General features: G+C 42.0%; 1 protein-coding gene across 1 annotated transcript in view; it reads left to right on the forward strand.

The window, feature by feature from the left end:
• LOC126353878 (protein kintoun) overlaps positions 1-18958 on the forward strand; it is a 95731-nt gene that overhangs the window by 2053 nt on the left and 74720 nt on the right. The gene's annotated exons all lie outside the window — the stretch shown is intronic.

The following is an 18958-nucleotide window of genomic DNA, read 5'->3' on the forward strand; positions in this document are numbered from 1 at the left end:
TAGTGTGGAAGTAAGTATGTGTTTACCATACTGTATTTTAAAATAAGTCTCATTTATGTACCAGCATTGAAAGTGTAATATTGCCAGAATTACACATATTTACTTCAAATGCATTCCACCATGTTTTCTTCCAGTGTTGTTCAGATTTGAAGTCTTTCTCTTCATTTACCATTGATTCAGACTTCAGCAGTGTCCCTGAACCACTGACGTTCCATTCAGTGAATTGTAGTAGGCCAAGCACTTAGGCTCTTTTGGAGAAGAGACAGACTTTCATTTTCAAATTTCAATGGCTGTGGCTCGAGTTATGTGTGGCACACACCTCTCCTATCAACTTTTCATAGTTTATAGACATAGACCCAATATGCTACAAATTACTTAGAGATTGATCTATTATCTAATACAAATTTTCTGAATTTTCCTTCAAATTTTAGCTTTCATAATGAAAAATTTGTTAAATATGTCACAAATGGAGACATTGGGCTATGTATTACTGACCAATCTGTCCCCACAAGGTTATTTTGTGTTCACATTCCTTGACTTACCAATTCAATACAAAATTTGCATTCTCCAATCTGACAGACATTGGGCTACACACTGTATGTATAATTGTTTTGTCACTAAAAGTGCTTTTTATTGCTGCACTGTAATTCATTTCTCCCAGTTGAATTTCGTCTTTGTTTACTCTAAGGCATCTTCAGTGGGATAGTTTGTTCACCATGTTGAACAGTGTGAAGAACAAGTTCAGAATATAAAAATGTGCATATGTTTCGGAAAGGAAGTGGTAATGTGACCTCCAGACCAGATGAGAAGAAATTCAGATACCAACAAACTATCCCACTGAATATGCCTTAATGATATATATAATATATATAATAGAGGGAAACATTCCACGTGGGAAAAAATATATCTGAAAGCAAAGATTCTGTAACTTACCAAACGAAAGCGTTGGTACGTTTATAGAAACAATAACACACACACACACACACACACACACACACACACACACACACACACACATATATCCATCCGTGTGCAAGTGTATACCTGTCCCTTTTCCCCCCTAAGTTAAGGAATGACTCCTTACCCTCTCCCTTAAAATGCACATCCTTTCATCATTCCCTCTCCTTCCCTCTTTTCCGATGAAGCGACCTTGGGTCGCAAGAACTCGAAATTTGTGTTTGTGTTTGTTATTGTTTCTATCAATGTACCAACACTTTCGTTTGGTAAGTTGCAGAACCTTTGTTATATATAAAAACTAGAGAGAAACATTCCATGTGGGAAAAATATATCTAAAAACAAAGATAATGTAACTTACCAAACGAAAGCGCTGGCATGTTGATAGACACACAGACATACACACAAAATTCAAACTTTCGCAACCAAAAGTTGCTTCATGAGGAAAGAGGGAAGGAGAGGGAAAGACGAAAGGATGTGGCGCGCACACACACACACACACACACACACACACACACACACACACACACACACACACAAAAGCAGACATTTCTGAAAACAACTTGATTTGGCAAAACCCTAGAATTGATGATCAAAGATTATTAATGTCAGGCAGTTTCTCAGCGATCTTCACTATAGTTGCAAGATGCATCTTCATTCTTGATAATCTAACCCATACGTAAACGGCGGTAAATAAATAATTTTTGTGTGAGCTGTATGCTGTATGGATGTTTTTAACACAGAAAAACCTCGAGATAATCATTTTATGACAACTATAGGGTGGGAATAAGTGTATTTGGCTCCCCAGCATTGTTACAGAGCTTTGCTGAATGATATTTCAGATTTAGAGTTTAGAATTGTGCACACTTTGTATTATATAGTTGAAAAATAAGAGGACTGCAGCAAAGAGCTTTTAAATAGCTGACTTAATCACAAGGAAAGAAGTGGAAACTGAAATTTAAAAGTGTGTTAGGAGTTCTTCTTGTTTGTTTGTCGTGCAAATTATTACTAATGTTGTGTAAGTTGACAATGCACCATTTTTAAACTATGGAAACTTGGCGCCCACACTCTGATTGGCTGTGGGATTGCCCTGTTGGTGTTCGTCGGTTGACGGGCAGCACTTCCCTCACCCTGTCACTGCCCCAATGTGATACACACGTGTGTCGAATAGGTCTTGCAGTTTGTCTCCACCTCACGTCTGAGGCATTCACATGTAAGCTTTGCTTCAGAGCACACACGTCACCTGTGATTTAGTCATAAAGTAATCATGGTGGCACATTATTTGTTTGAAGAACAACAAGATATGGTTTTTGTTTGTGGACTAGCTGACGATAATGTGCATGAAGCTCGAGGGTTGTATGAGGGATGGTACCCAACAAGATGCCACCCACACCAGCAAGCATTTACAGCAATTCACCAACGACTTGGCGAAACAGACTCGTTAGCAGGATATCATGGTGATGCAGGAAGACCTCGAACATGATGGGATGCTGCATTTGAAGAGACTGGTCTTGAGCACTTCGAGGAAGCACCTGCGACAAGTACTTGAACAGTTGGACATGACATGGGGATTACTCATTGGTTAGTCTGGCAGGTTTTGAGGGATGACAGCCTGTATGCATTTAGTTTCCACCCTGTTCAGGATCTAATTCCTGTGGCAGACTGTGAACACAAGCTAGAATTTGGTCTGTGGTTTCTGCAACGTGTTGCACGAGATCCCAACATCCCCGACATTGTGTTGTTTATCGATGAGCTCACTTTCCATCGGGCACTCGAAACGTTTGTTACTGGGAAAGGGGAAATCCTCATGTCACGTACGTCCACAGACCCCAGGAATGATTTTCGCTCAGCATTTAGGCAGGCATTGTGGGTAACCATCTGATTGGACTGGTCCGTCTACCTCCTCAACTTACTGAGGCAAATTACCTTCACTTTCTGCAAGAAACTCTACGTGGCTTGCTGGAAGATGTTCCCCTGGACATACGGCTACACATGTGGTTGCAGCATGATGGGGCGTCCACACATAACAGTTGTGCTGTGTGCGGATATTTAAATGAACTCTTTGACGGCCATGTAATTGGCAGTGATGCTGGTGGTCCCCGCGACCACTAGACCTCACGCCACTGGACTTTTTCCTGTGGGGATTGTTCAGGGTTCTAGTTCACCTACCTGTATGTGAACTACCTAGAAACAAAGAGGAATTAATGGATTGCATTCAGTGTGCCGCCAATCCAATCAGGGCAATGCCAGCAGATCTTGAAAGACTTCAGCACAACACCGTTTGGCGTTACCAAGCTTGGTTTGCGTCAGAGGGTCACCAATTCGAGCACCTGCTTTAAGTAAACAATGTCGTAGCTACAAAAAGGGCCCATTTCAGGGCTGACACAGTTTATGAAAGACTTTCTGTGTGCGAACTAACAGCTGTTGATGGTGTTTTTTCCCAGCAAGTCTTATCATGAAATTATCATGAAACTGCAATGGATGTGTCGGGACCCTGGCGGATTCGCCCCCCCCCCCCCCCCCCCCCCAATAGTGGAAGGCGGGCGCGCTACCATAGAATGTGTGGGCTGCCTTGGATAAATCGCAATCTCCAGCAGGCAAAGAATTTGCGGTCATGAATTGTCCAGAGCATCTGACAACAGGGCAATCCCTCGGCTAACAGTAGCGTGTTGCGCCAAGATTTTGTAGTTTAAAAAGTATGCACTGTCAACCTACACAACATTATTAATTTTGGTTCCTATTGACATCAGCTATCCAGGATTAAAATTTTGTGACACAATGTAGGGGTGGAGGCAGTAAAGTGCTGCCTGTGGGAGCATGCAGGAATGTGGTGGGAACAGGGTTGGGCAGCAGGTGCATTTGGAAGATTGGATGGTGGGGAGGGGGGAGGGCACCAGAAAAGGAGAGAAGTAGAGGAGGGAGAAAAGGAGACTGTCAGTGCGTTTGGTGGAGGGAATGTTCTCCTCGTGACTCAGTACAACCCAGGATTGGAGCAATTTAATAACATTCTCCACCAGGGTTTCGACTACCTCTTGTCATGCCCTGAAATGAGGAATATCCTGCCCACTATCCTCCCCACCACTCCCACAGGGGTATTCTGTTGCCCACCATACCTACACAGTATCCTCATCCATCACTACTCCACTCCTGCTCTCATCCCCTTGACTGATGTTTCATATCCATGTAATAAACCTAGATGGAATATCAGTCCCATACGTCCTCCCACCACCACCACCACCACCACCACCACCACCACCACCTCCTCCTCCCTAGACCTATACTCCAGTCCGGTCACAAGCATCACCTATCCAGTTAATGGCAGGGCTACATGTGAAAGCAGTCATGTGATCTACAAACAAAGCTGTAACCACTGCACTGTGTTCACATGGGCATGACAATCAAGAAGCTGCTTTTCCACATGGATGGCCACTGACAAACTGTCGCCTAGACAGCTGGATCGCTCAGTTGCTGAGCATGCTGCCCAACACAAGTATCTTCGCTTCAGAGACTGCTTCACAGCCTGCACCTTCTGGATCCTTCCTACCAGCATCGGCTTTACTGAGTTGTGCATTCCTGTAATCCCCCTGGCCTCAGCATTTGTTAGTCCCTGTCATTCACTCAGCTATTTCCTTCCCTACACCCCCTCCAGCACTATACAACCTTCTGTTTCACCAACACAGCTGCAGCGTCCTCTTCCCCTCCTCTACATGTCTCCTTTTCTGCTCATCCCTCCCTCCATCTTCCATCTCACCTCCTGCACCTAGCTGCACAACCTTGTCCCCACCACATCCCTACATGTCTGCATGTTCCTACAAGCAGGACTTTAACGTCCGCCACCCCTCTGCTGGTGTTCCTCTCCCTATTCTAGCCTCCTCCTTACTCCCACCACCCAAACTGCTTCTCCCATCATGTGCTGTTGCTCGCAGTACCGCCTTTTGCCCGAGAGCTCACATGTTTAGCAGTCTTTTCGTTGTGCCTGTGTGCATTACATCATTACCTTTATTATAAGGTTAATAGAGAATGAGATCAGCATCTAAATATATAGGCGCTAGTATACTAGAATCATTGTCCCTTCTTCCTATACTGCTCTCAGATGGTATGCACTGAGTAAGATTGTCAACACACCACAGCACAAGCTTGAGCTTATGTAGTTTTACTGTTGTGATCATTATGCATCATGTATGTGTGAAGCAGTCATATCATCAAGGGGAAAAAGGAATACTAGACACGAACTGTGAGATTTGCCAAATGTTTCTCCCGTTACTGATTATGCCTCACAGTTAAGAACATCGTATTGAGCTCTGCTAGCTAGAAAGTTTTTAATAGAATTACACAACTGTTTTAATATATGATGTAGTGGAACTTTCTTGAAGGTTTTCTGCAAATCAAGAAATATGGCATCAATGTAAACTCTTCTGATTTCTGGATCTCTCAAACAAATCTGGGTTTCAATGTTTAATAGCTATGGAAACCATGTTGATTGCGAAAGAGGTGTTGAGTCTCCAGGAAAATGATCATACTTGAAAACAAAATAAGTTCTGTAAATCTATAACATTTTGACACCTGTCTTGCAACCTCGCTTATAGTTTTCACTAATCTGCACCTTTTTGCAGCCATGTAGCATGCTTTATTGTTCCAGCCATCTATGATAGGATAGTTCTTCCATATATTTGATATGGAGTATACAACCAAATTTTCTGTCAAATGACTTCATCTAGTTTTTAATTCTATGCTCATTTGTTTCTGCATTTTTCATTCACAGAACTGTTCAGTGTACGAAATTGGGAATTGTGTGGAGTTCTTCATTTGTGAATTAATTTCTGAAGAGAGAATTTACTATTTTGTTATTCATCTTTTTAAGTATGTTGTAATTTTTAAGTAAAAGACCCATTTTATGTTTCTTTCCCCCATTTCTTTAAAAAGTGTCTAATTTATTTTACTTGTTAAAGGTATAATTTCTATTTCAGATTGAAAACTGTCTTGAATTTATAGATTATGTTATCTTTCTTTATATAAATTATGTGTTTCATGGGAAATTGAGGGAATATAAAGGAAGTAATGTCCAGATTGTTCAGTACACTTGCTGTTTTCTTTAACTTGTTAACACTGGTTTTCACCTAATGTAAATGCATAACTTTTTTATGTAATTGGTTTATTGAGCCATTTCTTTATACTTTTCCAAGCCACAGTGCATTCTGTGCTTCATAAATGTCTTGAAAGCAATCACTATTTTTTCACATGCAAATCTTCTTTTACTTCTTGTAAAAGTACTGTGATTTTTATCTTTCATTTTATCTCTAATGCTGTGAGAAGCGTGTTGCTATTTTAAAATGAAAATGTTGGCTCAGCTGCATTATTACTTCAGCTCCTATCTTCCAGTGCCACACAGGTGCATGTTGGCTTTTCTCTGAACCTCTGTTTGGCTATGGGTGGTGAGCTCTTGCCAGAATCTTTTTGGAACATAATACTTTTATTTTTTTCTTACAGATACAGAAAACTTTACACACCATCTGTTAGATTACATGGATCTTAATATCGTAAATAATTTGGGAGTGAAGGAGACCACTCACCAAATATCATGCGGATTTCTGACACACGTCAACACTCTCGCACAAACAAATCGTGCCTACCTGTTTATGGGTCATTTAGAGCAAACTTTTCTAGCCTCCCAAAACCCCAAACCCCTTCTCAGGTTAACTGGTGATATCTTCATGATCTGGAGGATCCAGGTCCAAGAGACACTATCCTCATTCTTCCACAACCTCAGTGTCTTCTCTCCCATCCACTTCACCTCGTCAGCCTCAGCCCAATGTGCCACCTTCCCAGATATTAACCTCCAACTCTCTGATGGCTCTATCCATACCCCTTCTGAATCAAATCCAGTATCTGCTTTTTGATAGCTGTCATCCCTTCCACACCAAATAATTGCTTCCATTTAGCCTGGCTATTCGTGGCTGACATCTCAACGGTGAAAGAATTCTCTTTCTCAGCATGCTGAAGGTTTCACAAAGGACATCACGGATGTCCTAGTCCACAAACATATTTCCCATGCTATATCTTTACACACCTCAAATCCTCCCACCACCCCCACGAACCAGCTGCAAACAAGTGCTTGCCTTATCACCCAACATCATCCCAGACCTTCTCCAGGCTTCAGATATCTTATCATCATGTCTGGGATTGAGGAGCATCCTACCCACGATCCTTCCCACTCTTTCCTAATGTGGTATTCCATCACTCGTCCAACCTAAACAACATCCTGGTCCGTCCTTATGCCTTTTCCGCTCCAAACCCCTTTTCATGTGCGTGTGACACGCCACTGCAAGACCTGCCCAGTTCAGCCACTCGGCACACATTGCTTCAGTCGTGCCACAGGCTTGTCCTATCCTGTCAGAGGCAGGAACACTTGTAAAAGCAGTTGTGTCATATATGAGCTCTGCTGCAATTTCTGAATGACATTTTACATTGTCATGATCACCAAACAGCTGTCCCTAGTGGTGGAACATGCTGCTGAGTGCAATATGCTAGATTTCAATGGCTGCTTCACAATTTGTACCATTTGGATCCTACCCTGCAGCATCATCTTCTGTGAACAATCCTTGTAACACATCCTTTTCTCCCTTAATCCTCCTGGTCTCAATCTCTGCTAACCCATTGCACGCATTATGTCTACCCTGCAGTCACCCCTTCCTCTGTACTGTCACACCCTTCCAGTCCATGCCTTTACATCATTGTCATTGTGTTCTGCACAATCTCATTGGTCCCACTGCATTGGGTTGCATCCCAATCCTGTACACCTGCTGCCTCTCCCTCTCCCATTCCTATCATACACACCTTTTGCCTCCCTTTGAGCCACCAGCTACCACTGCCTAACCCCTCCTCCCACTTCCTACCTCTTTGTCCCTCTACCCACATCACCTGACACAACCGCTCTTCTCTCTCCACCTGCCCATGTGCTGAACTGTAATCGAAAGTTTTCATTTCTTTTTGTGCATTTGTCAATGGCTGAGTGCTTGTACTATTTGGTGTGTGGTCTTCTGTACTCCTAAATTATTTACATTCTGCCAGAACTTTCCTTACCACATGAATCTTAATATATATTCTTTCTTACAAAATTTCATTAATTTTGACTTGGCTCCTTTTGGAAACGGTCAGTGTGTTCATTCTGTGTTATTGATTATGTGTAATGAATTTTGTGTGCATATCCAATTTTCTCAAACTAATGTTAACATCGTCAGATCATTTTGGTTTTCCCTGTATAACCATCAGTGTTTTGTCTGTTGAGACCATAGAGATAGTTGTGTCGTGGTATGTAATTGAGTTATATTGAGTGGCAGAGGTGCAGCGAGTTTTCTTCTTCTATGGTTAATTTTAACTGATATGTGACTTTTGTGTAGAACCTCCAGAAAATGTCTTACACTGACATATAATAGCACATTTCAATATAATTTAATGATACTTATTCACTGATATTTTTCAGTTTCACTAGCAAGTTTGGTAAATGACAAATTTTTTCTTCTTCCTTTTTTTCTTTTTTAAATACGTAAACAAATTTATTTCTTGATATAATCCACTGAGCTCAATGCAGTTAGTCCAGCAAAATCCATTTTTTAAAATACTTCTGTATCAAAATAGGATTATACTGTCAACCAGTTGCAAATAACTGTTTGGTACATTGGCCTAGGTTTCGACACCTACTAAGGGTGCCTTCATCAGAATGAAATTTTTATAAATCATAAAATTACATTGTGAAACAGCAATGGTCAGAATTTAGAGCAGCTATGCTCAATCAAAAATAAAATAAAACGTTCCAGTCTTTGCCACATGTACCTAGCTAGCTTTTTCGCAATGTGGTTTTATGTTTTATCAAAATTTCATTCTGATGAAGACACTCTTAGTAGGTGTCAAAACCTAGGTCAGTGTACCAAACAGTTATTTGCAACCAGTTGGCTGTATAATCCTATGTTGAAATTAGTAACAGTCATGTTTAAAACTTCCATGTCATATAAATTACCTCAATATGCATATAAACAAAACTGAAACTGGTGTTAATGTTCAGATGTCCTCTTTCTGAGGTAATTAATCCAAGAATCAATCAATCACTCACTCACTGTCATGGCCAACTACATGTACTGACACTGCAGCTCGACTGGAGTGCAGATTGCGTCAGGTGGAGTGAGGGCATGGATAAAGGAGGGCAAGGGAGAGCTGAAGAGACAGGCTGTTGACTGCTGATAGGAATTTGCCACAAATGCGATTGCACAGTCACAACCCGACGAGTTGCAACTGGCACACAATAATGTGGAAGAGTGGATTGTGAGGATGAAATAGAACAGAACAAAAGGAATAATTGATTTAGGTTGAAATATTTCATTTTGTGCAATTCTTGTTATGTAAATAAATGGAACTAATTGGGTGTCTACAGCGGAGAGAAGAGAGTGTAGTGTGTGTGAAGTTGGGAGCATGGGGACAGATGGGACATTGCTGTGGAATGGGCTAGTGAAGTTTGAGGGCAGGAACATGGAGAGATTGAAGAACGTGCTGTAAGGACCATTACAATTTTTGTAAGTCAGAGACTGTTGGCAGGGGATTCAGATAGCAAGTGTTGTGATGTAGCCTTCTAGAACCCCTCTCCTCTTCACCCACACTCTGAACATGCTCCTGTCTCAGATCCATACACACCCCTTTCCTTATGCTCCCAACTTCACCCTTCAGTCACTCTACACTTATGTTCTCCTCTCCACAGTATCTCTCTTCATCTGTTTGATCTCCCTTCTCCCAGTCCAGTTCTCCATGTCATACATGAAATGTATTCACAGTTTATGAACGAGGATCAGCTGCGTAATGGAATGCCAACAATGAAAATTTGTGGCAGAGCAGGACTTGAACCCAACTTTCCCGCTTAGGCTATGTGAGCATGATTCGTGGCCAGACCCAAACTTCCATATGTTGTCAACCATTTGTCTACAACCTGTACTCGTACTTCCATAATGTATATTCCCGTACAGGTGAGACATTTTACATCAGAGTCCATTGCCCAGTGCCTGCAGATAAATACAATATTGCCATGCCTGTGTTATTTCAAATTATGACGCGATATTCCTTCAGACATGCATATATGTCCACAGGAACATTGCAGCATAATTTGGAAGAACATGGACACTGCAATATCGTATGTCTCCATGTTACTGTGCGCCACATGCAACTCCCACTGCTTTCACTGTTTTGTGCTCACTGATGCCATGCATGTCCCATGCATTTACTGCCTCTCTCCCCCAGCGGCCCAGGACTTTCTTTTATCATTTCACCTAAAGCATTTGTTTTATTAGAAAATGGAAAAAAAGTCAGATGTGATTAAATATGGGAAATTGTGTGTATGGAGAATTATTTCAAGACCATTGTAGTATGGAATTCTTTTATGAAAAAAAAGGTGGAATTTGTATTTGAAGAGTTTCGTAAATCAAAATAATGTGTTCGAGCACTGAATCTCATGTTTGTTTTTCTTAAGGCCTAGTGATTTGCGTCAAGTAAAGCAATCTTAATGGTATCGTGACTTTTTACTTCACACACTTTACATAGTGGTACTAACAGGCAACTTATTTTTGTGGGAGGTGGATTAGAGTAGTAGTTACATGATGGTGGTATCACGAGAGTATTGTGCATTTCTGGAATCATTGGCAATACTGCCACAGCTTTTAACTAACTTAGCCTCCTGAGAAAACTGTGTACCACATTGTGTATTTGCCTGTTTTTTTTTTTATTATTGCCACAAGTCCTTTTATGCATTATTTTCTATTACCTTTAACATCATATCACTGCTAGTATTTATTTAATTGCGTCATCCTAGTAAAAGATGTTGACTCTGCTATGCCTTTCCATTGAATTTTTTTATAAATTCGTAAAAAAATAGTTCTGTATTGATCCATACAAGCTGACTAATACTATTGTGATCTTAATTTGCCTCATATCTGCATGCTTCTTTGTCAGTAGAGCATTTGGTAAATTTAACCACATACATCATAGTATCTTAGAAATTTGTTCCTCATACCTGTATTTAGTTTGTTTAGCTTACTTTACACTGAAGTAATGTTTTACATGGCTTCCCATTGTGAGGCACTAAGGAATATGTGCCACAGTGGAGCTGCACTAGTGTGCCCAGGATACGGAGCTCATATTCAGGCTATAACTTCTAATCAGATACTTGGGGCTTTGAATATCCCAGCTAAACCTGCCTTCATGACAAAGCACTCAAGGATGAAGAATAGTGTGTTAAATATGGAGGGACAGTGTCTCACCTTCCCTAAAGATGGAAGAAGGAAATAAGTTTTTGGTGAACTTGAAGATATGCTACCTATGAGGTTACATCTTAACAATTGGCATCATCTGAATTCAAACTGCTCTAAAAAGTTCTTCACTATCTGCATATATCTGAATACAATTGGCTTCGCTTTAAGAAATTCTGGGAATGAAAGAATAAGCCTAAAAAAGCCTTTGCTGTGATATAAGTACTGTTCTGCTCCACTTTGTGCGAGGTAAAATGTTTAGATCTTCCTTGGCATGCTGTCCGTAAGGTGGTAGTCATTTACTCAAGCCTTTCCCACTCTCCAACAGTAGCCCTCCTAATGTCACTGTATTAGGAGAGTTTTTGCAATGATGTTCTGATAGTTTCAACTGGGCCTAAGCATGCTCGGTTGAGATCAAGTTAGCAGATAATATAGAAACTTCATTCAGTTGATTCCTGCCTCCTGAAGGATTGTGTTCATGAGGTGGGCATAATGTGCATGCCTATAGCCACCCTAAAAGACAAGTCCAGAGTTGAAATGTTGGCTGTAGATCTGCACAGCCCTTAAATCATGCTTGATAATGTGAGGAATCCAGCATCCATGTGTGATACTGACAGAAAATGTGAATGACCCACATCCTCATTGAACATGTGAGACTACATTCTTGAGAGATGCACTAGTAATACGTAACTCCACACTTTTCTGTTAGAATACCCAGGTATCATACAAATTGTGTACTAGCCAGTGAAGAGAACCTTGTATTATTGATCTAGGTTCCATTCCAAAAGTTTCCCTAGCCAACTTCTTTATACATCACACTGTTAGGGAGTTTATACTGTTATTCCTGATGGATGCCTAGAGGCCAAATTGATCATGTCAAGGTGGATGTGTATGTTTTGGTCTAAGACAGACCTTCCAGTTGCCTCCAAAAAAGGATTTTGTGGAAACTTGCTGATATAATGTCAAATTATTCTGCATGATGTAATCACTCCCCATGAGCAAATGTTTTCAATCAATGCGAGATCTGGAGAATGTGCTGGCCAGGGTAGCAGTTGAATACCTTCTGTATCAATTAGGTCAGGATAGCATAGGCAGCATGTGGTCTTGCATTATCTTGTTGAAAAAAAAATCGGCATGGAGGCAATGATGCAGCCACTAGCCTTAACCTATCGGTAATGTAATGGATGCTGCCGGAATTACTTGCTATGTTATTGCAGGTGATGGTGTTGCATATCCATTTGTACCACACACCCTCATGCCATCTTAAGAATGTATAAAGTGTGTCACTTCTGAGGTGGAACCAGTCCATAGTTAAGATATTTATCAAGTGGTACAGACAGTAAACCATCAAACAACTTTATCTGAATACAAAAGATTCTGGAACAAAATCACTATGTAAGAAACAGTAACTGCCTGGAAAAATGTCATTGTTAATAATGTTAGGGATATACTTATGACGATGATGTCCCCAAACAAGTTGTATGCTTAAAAATCCATTAATTTTATGATGACAACTCTATTTGGGAACAGTGCCTATGGTTAGCATCAGTAACTGAGTTAATAGTTGCCTTGTCTGAGGACGGAATATCACTATGCCTGTCATGTGTTATTTGCTCAACATTATCTATTAGTATCACCCTTGATGCAAGTCTGTGACAGTATCAGTGTGACTCATAAGAAAAGTAACTGAAAGAAGCACATGATTCTATTATAGTTAATAGTGTTTGTTTTAATGATGGTTTCTGACATTTGTTTGCAGCATAAATGTTATTTCATTTGCCTCTGCAGGTCCAGTCTAGAATAGTGCGAAGTCTGAAGTGGTGTAAAGTTTCTTGGTGCTCTGAATCTCGACAGTTCCCATAATACATGTATAATCATTATTTCATATTTCTTCAAGTTAAGTTTTGTGAGGTACAATTAGTACAGCATCATTTATCACATTTCCCTGTCATATGTGAGAGTTTAACTTTTTTTCTATTTCATGTTTATCTAGCAAAACAAAGAATATTGGAGTAGGCTTGTGGTCACACCTGGACTTTAGTACAATCTTTGTATTTTGGGTAACATGCTGTATTTTACTATCTGCAACTTCATGGGGCTATTGATGAATATATTATTTATCCCTGATGATACAAATAAACAACAAGAACAACACTGCTAGCGCCTACCAATTGCTATAAAGTGGGGCTACTGCAAATTTTAAGAACCAACTGAGGGCAAGTACATGACCTTAAATTTCAGAGTAGCTCACTTAGTGAAAAAGGGTTTGATTGTGCTAAGTTGCTTTAAGCCCTTATGTAAGTATGGTTCGCTTATGAAGCACTTTAGTGAAACTAATCAAATCTGAAATAAATGAATATATATCATTAAAGGATAAACCTTAAGAAACAACCTTGTAGGATAATAATGTGGTCTGCAAACAGATGGGTTAATCTTTGAATATATGTTGTTCAAAGAAAAACACACACACACACACACACACACACACACACATATATATATATATATATATATATATATATATATTAAAAACAAAGATTCCAAGACTTACCAAGCGGGAAAGTGCCGGCAGACAGGCACAATGAACAAAACACACAAACACACACACAGAATTACTAGCTTTCGCAACCGATGGTTGTTTCTTCAGGAAAGAGGGAAGGAGAGGGAAAGACGAAAGGATGTGGGTTTTAAGGGAGAGGGTAAGGAGTCATTCCAATCCCGGGAGCGGAAAGACTTCCCTTAGGGGGGAAAAAAGGACAGGTGTACACTCGCGCGCGCACACACATATCCATCCGCTCATACACAGACAATGTGTGTGTGTGTGTGTGTGTGTGTGTGTGTGTGTGTGTGTGTGTGTGTGTGTGTGCGTGCGCGCGAGTGTACACCTGTCCTTTTTCCCCCTAAGGGAAGTCTTTCCGCTCCCGGGATTGGAATGACTCCTTACCCTCTCCCTTAAAACCCACATCCTTTCGTCTTTTCCTCTCCTTCCCTCTTTCCTGAAGAAGCAACCATCGGTTGCGAAAGCTAGTAATTCTGTTTGCTAACTGAAAACAAGATAGTTTCAGGAGAGCACAGATGATTAATTTGCTGTTAATGATTTATGTGTCCTTCTATACACCGAAGGGGTGCACATGCCTGAACGGTGGGCTAGGTAAGAAAAACGGCAGTGAAGCAAGGGCTGTGCCGGAAGAGCTGTGTGGGCTGTTTCTAACGTATTAGCTCAAAAGCTAATGACTACAGTAACATTCGAAATGAACTAAATACCTCTTAATCAAGGAGGATCTGGACCGGGTGACCATGGATAGCTTACAACCATTATTCAGTGTCGTCTGGCAGTGTGGGAAAACTGCTTCAATGACGCAATTGGCGGCAAAGGGGAGCCAAAATGGCTGCTGTAGAATAGTAATAAATCAGCCTAGTAATACTGGCGTGCACTGCACTTCACCACACTGTTTGCACTATACTACTAACAGTATTCCAGTTGCTGATACCGGGAGGATGAACCAGGCATCCGGCATCAGGCTTTATACACCTGTAGTCAGTAGAAGCACCTTGAGAAGACACAGATTGGGAAGGCAGCATGGAAAAAAAAAAAAAAAATGCAGTAGCACTCCTCTTATTAAATGGACTGCAGCAGAACAACAACAACGAGCGCGGGATAAAAATTCTACACTTCGCACACACCCCGGTGACATGTGGTGGATGATGTGAACCACGTGGCATTGTGCATGCAAGCTGTCAAGAGCATGGCTGCAGATGTTGCCTTATTGGATCAGAAGAAGAGACCGCTTGAGCGACAGTTGGCATTCTTCGCATGCAGAAAGCTTGATTGTCTTTAAGTTCTCCCTCTGGCGGAAGTGACCAGTGAGGGTATTGGGGGGGCTGGTTTCCACCCTAAACAGCCCGTCGTCTGCTGCTACAGATGGAGGTGATGGAAGGAGCTGACACACAGTTCCCCCCTTTCAAGAGGAAAACACTGATGTCAACTGTGCAGAGGGGTGTTTGAAGCCGACTGACAATGCTTGCTGTGGTTTCTGGTGAGAGGAGGAGCATGGGCAGCTCTTTTGTGCTGCATTGGGAGCATGTGAATTTGCATTACTGCTCCAGTGCAGGTGCTAGTGGCAATGGTGACAACGCTTTGTTGAGCGTAGTGGACACTTGTGGTGTAGAGCACTATCTAATTCAGCTGGAGGCTGTGAAAAGGGTAGCGTGGCAGCATCATCAAATTCCCAGGCACTGTGTTATTCTTGTAGTCGGTTGCTGGTGCACCAGAGGAGCATTGGTGGTGTGTTAGACTTGGCATTGGGGCTTGCATTGGCCGGTGTCAAATCAGGGACAGCAGAGAGAATGGTATTGGCCTGCATTGTATCAGGCACAATGCTGATGGTGCTGTAACTGGATCCAGTGGTAGGTGGGGGCAACTCTACCTCAATGGTGCTGTGCTTGTTAGCTGGAGGGGGCTCTAGGATGTAGGCTGGCTTGCGTCTGTCTATGATGACAATTGTCGTGAGCCCATTCAGACGAGTGGAGATTGTCCTTTCCTTGCATTGCAACACCAGGTGCGGGCTCGAATACTAAGGGCTGAGTAGCGGCTGGTATGCATCCACTTGAAGCATGACATGTGTGCATACTGTGAGGTCACGGTGGATGGAGGTGGGGAGCACACCGTGCCTCTGCAGAGGTGTTTGTTGCAGTGGGCCAAGTAGCCCTGGCGCTGCTGAATGAAACCTGGGATGGTGCTGTCAGGAGGGAGCAGGGTTGCTTCCAAAATATCACCATAAATGGAGAGTGGCTGTCTGTATAACAGCTCGGCACCCAAAGCTCTCAGGTTGGTTTTGTGTGTGATCCACAGGCTGAGAAATACCAGGGGTAGGGCAGCAGACCATTCAGAAGAATAACGTGAGGGCGGCTTTAAGTGTGCACTGGAACTGTTCCACAATACTGTTAGCTGCAGGGTGGTAGCTGGTGGTATGATGGAAACTGTAGTTACAGGTGGCTGCCAGAGATCAGAAGAGGGCTGAGGGCTGAGGTGAACTGGTGCCACTATCCTTAGTGATGTTGCATGGGCTACTGAAGCTGGGCTCCCAGGTCTGAACAAACATTTCGCTGAAATGTCTAGGGATAGGGGTGGCCTCCGGCCAGTAAGTAAATCTGTCAATAATTGTCAGCAGACATCAATACCCATTATACGAGCATAGTGGGCCGACAGTGTTGAGATGAACGTGTTTGAAGTGTATGTGGGCGACGGTGGCAGTATGTGCTGTCATATCGGAGCTCAGGTGCACCAGAATCTGAAAGAGGTCAGGGGCCGGTGTGCTGGGTGAGGAGTAGTGATGCGAATGGAGGGGTGGCATGTGTGGAGGGTTGCAGGATGGTGGAGAGGGCAAGGAGTGGATGGGGGTGCAAGTGGGATGCTTCCAGCAGACCCTAAGGGAACTGATTTTTTGACCACGTGGTTTGTGCTAATCAGGATAATAAAAAAGGACAACTAGTGTGTTTCAGTAGTGAGACTCAGCACTGTGGTTTAGAGGGGGGTCACCAGTGAAGGAATGATGTACATGTCCTTGTATACAACTAAGGGGCACACATGCCTAAGCAGTGTGCTAGATAAGGAAAACAGCAATACGTGATGGGGTATGCCGGGAAGAGCCACATAGGCTGGTTCTATCATTTTAACCCAAAAGCTAAAGACTACAGTATCATTTGAAATCAGCTGAATACCTCCTAATCGAGGAGGGTCTGGGCCAGGTAGACCATGGGTGGCTTACAACCTTTGTTCGGTGTCGTCCAGTGGTGTGGGAAAACCGCTTCAGTGGTGTGCTTGGTTGCAAAGGGGTGCCACAGCAGCCAGGGATAGAATAGTGATAAACGAGCCTGGTACACACTGCACTTCACTGCGGTATTTGCACTACACTGCATGCAGTATTCCAATTGCTGATACTGGAAGGACGAACTGGGCGTCCGGCATCAGGCTTTTTAAACCTATAGTCAGTAGAAGCACCTTAAGGAGAGATAGTATGAGAAGGTGGTGCGGAAAAAATGCAGTAGCACTCCTCTTATTAAACAGACTGTGACAGGTCAGTGACGAGTGCAGGATAAGAATTCTGCAGTTAGCACATACCCCAGTGAAATGCAGCGAATGATGACGTGGACCCAGTTGCATGACATGGGCGAGCTGCCAAGAGCACGGCCTGAGATGTTGCCTCGTTGGAGCGAACAAGAAACTGATAGAGTGTCGGTTCGGCATGCCTTGCATCCAGAAAGCCTGGCTGTCTTAGTCCTCCCTCTGGTGGAAGTGACCAGCGAGGGTGTTGGGGGGCTGGTTTCCAGTCTATGCAGCCTTTCATCTGCTGCTACAGATGGAGGCGATGTAAGGAGTTGCCACAAGAACATCTGCAGACAGTAAGAAGTGTGAACTCAAGGCTTGAAACGGAGCAACAGAATCACTAAAAACTACAAAGAAAACTTAAAACAGCTGAATATAAATCTTTAAACAGTATGAAGTGTAAAACAGTCATAAATATTCAGTCACTGATAACCCCCCCCCCCCAGCTATGATTATAAGATAACTAGCAGTCAGAGTTCTGAAATATTATAAGTCCTAAAGTATATTGACACCAAAATATTTTTAAGTCTGATATAACACTTATTCTCAAGCAACATTCTGGCTGCACAACCAAAAGGTGAAGACCAGGTTGCCCCACCAGCACCACAGTGGTTGCTTGTTTAAAACCTTTGTTACCTGACCACTACATCACCCTATGCAACAACTTACAATTTGAACAACATTAGTGAAATTTGACAAAATGTTTATACATTTTAAATATATACACCAAATGCTCTTGGTTTATTAACCACTTCATATGACGTTATGCAGTTCTGATCATAGCCATAATAACTGGCTTTGTGCCGTTATTAAAAAGGAACAACATACTTTGTACACCTTGGCACTTGTAACGTTCCCTCTTTCTGTTTATTTAGGTTTGATTTGTTTGATTGTTATTCTTTATTTCTATTATTCGGAATCTTTTTTTTTATTAAATTGAGCCTGAAACTTATGTAATAAATACTTCGCGTGAAGTACGATTTGCAGCATAAACAAAAATTAATTTCGGAAATGTAATCCACTGAATATTAAAAGTAAAGCTTTTGAACAACGCGCGTGACTGACTAGATACATTCAGAGGGTACGTACATTCGCGTGCGAGTGGTTGCGGTCTGATGAGAAATTTTCATTGTGAACACACTCGGAGATTGCGAACGTACATTCAGAGTAGAGGCACGTACGTTCTATCATTCCCCATGGCCTGGGTAAAAGAATGGCAATTATTTAAATCTAAGAGTATTTCTTTTGCGTCGGACTAGTATTTTTATATGAAAAAGAAGATTGCAGGTTCTGAATGTCTCGGCAAAACGAATCGGAAGTAATTTTAGCGGCCACAAAAGGAAAGTAGAGAGCACAATCACGTACCTCTATTGTTGAGCAGCGCCGTTTTGAAGATCTTCGGTTCCATCTAAAACTCGCCTTCTCTGCTTAACATAAATACTCCATAGGCATGGGAATAAGGCTTGTTGTGCGATGAAAATAATATACAACACATCTTGCGTCTTTTAACTCATTCATTTACCACACACACACACACACACACACACACACACACACACACACACACACACACACACACTAGTAATTAGACAGTACGACATCCCACCAGCCCATC

The sequence above is a fragment of the Schistocerca gregaria genome, chromosome 1 (assembly GCF_023897955.1).
Source record: "Schistocerca gregaria isolate iqSchGreg1 chromosome 1, iqSchGreg1.2, whole genome shotgun sequence".
In the NCBI taxonomy this organism is placed as follows: domain Eukaryota; kingdom Metazoa; phylum Arthropoda; class Insecta; order Orthoptera; family Acrididae; genus Schistocerca; species Schistocerca gregaria.